Below are 1689 nucleotides of genomic sequence, written 5' to 3' on the forward strand. Positions count from 1 at the left end.
TTTCTGATTAAGTTACTTATTTAACCTATTGACCTTTTCTTTTAATTAGAGTTATCTGGGTTCTGCAAATGTTGAGTAGTAATCAAGTTGTGCGTTTCCCTGAGTGGAATTCCCATCCTTACCACTTCCCTGCTTCTTCATGACTCTGGCTGACTCTAGAGTAGGGAATGTTGGGCCAGCTGACCCCCCACTTCCCTGAGTGAGTAGGGTGCACAGGGATCCAGGCCCTCTGTGGCCCCTGCTATCGAGAAGTTTGGAAATGGACCAAGACAAGGAACTGAATTGTCTGGAGTATTCAGAGCTGAGTGCACAAATGGAGACAAGGATGTGGGACAAAGGTTTGAACAATGTATCAGTTAGCTCCTGTGTGTAACAAACTACCCATAATACAGCAGCCTCAAGCAGCACCCTGTATTATCTCTTAAGAGGCTATGAGTTGACTAGCAAGTTCTGAGGATCTAGGCCAGGTTCCAACATTGTGGGTTGAGTTCTGGTCCATATCTGCAGTTGGCGGTCCACTGAGAAAGGCCGGTTCATCCCGGCCTTGGGGGAGATAACTGGTCTTCTCTACCTTTTTCTTATCTCTCTCTCAGGTTGGCTTGCTAGAGGAAGTTGCCCATGTTTTCATGGGGGTAACAAAGCAGCACAACTGGCAGGAGAGCAATCTCTAGGGCACAAAGGCTTGTGACAATTCTGTGTACATCACATTTGTTCCCATTCTAATGACCAGAGCAATTGGGAGCCGAGTCAAGGCTCATGGCGAAAGCCTTGCCCACATGGAAGTTGTAAAGAATTGAGTTCCTGAGAGTTTCCTCTGTCTGCCTCTCAGAAAGGTACCCCTTTCAATCTAGAGACCCCTGACACAAGTGCAAAACAAAGATGACCCTCTTCCTATAGCCCCATCTACCCTGAGCACCCACCCCAAACTCTAAAGCCCAGGAAGTGAGGGCTCAGGGTATAGCTTACCAGTGCCTCTTGTTTTGCCATCTCCTTTGTTGGGGTCCTTAAAATTCTGCCTGCTTTCTAGTCACACTGAGGCAGAAGACTGAGAAAGACTGTTTCAAGCATTCTGTCCCCTCTCCCAGTGAGACCAAGTCTTTTCTCTTCCGAATTCACTGGAATCAGGAAACATGGTTTCTGCCACTCAGGACCAAACAGGATGGAACACGCTCCCTTCTATTCTCAGATTTCCACACCTGTCTGAAAGGAGAAGAATTGGTCCCAGGGAAGATCCAAGACCATTTTTTTTTTTTTTTTGGAGACCCCTACCAGTATCTCCTCCTTCTCTGTGTTAGACTACCACTAGTCAGCCAGAGTCCATGCCCAGCTCCTCCCCTGGAAGCAACAAAGGGGACTCTCCACCCTTTATCCTTTCTGCCATGTGAGGACAGGGCATTCACCTGCATCTCCTCTGAGACCTCAGCAAGAGGCATCATCTTTGAAGCAGAGAGTTCATACCAGACATGGAATTGCTTGCTCCTTGACATTGAACTTCCCAGCCACCAGAATTGGAAGAAATAAATTCCCAGTGTTTATAAGCCACCAGGTCTAGTGTATTTGGTCATAGCAGGCTGAATGGACTAAGACAGTAAAGTTGCAACATTCACATGCATATCTTTGTGTTGACTTATGTTTAATTCTCTTGAGTAAATATATCGAGGTAGACTGTCTAGGGTAGGGTAGATGTAT

Source organism: Callospermophilus lateralis, chromosome 2 (assembly GCF_048772815.1).
Source record: "Callospermophilus lateralis isolate mCalLat2 chromosome 2, mCalLat2.hap1, whole genome shotgun sequence".
Classification (NCBI taxonomy): domain Eukaryota; kingdom Metazoa; phylum Chordata; class Mammalia; order Rodentia; family Sciuridae; genus Callospermophilus; species Callospermophilus lateralis.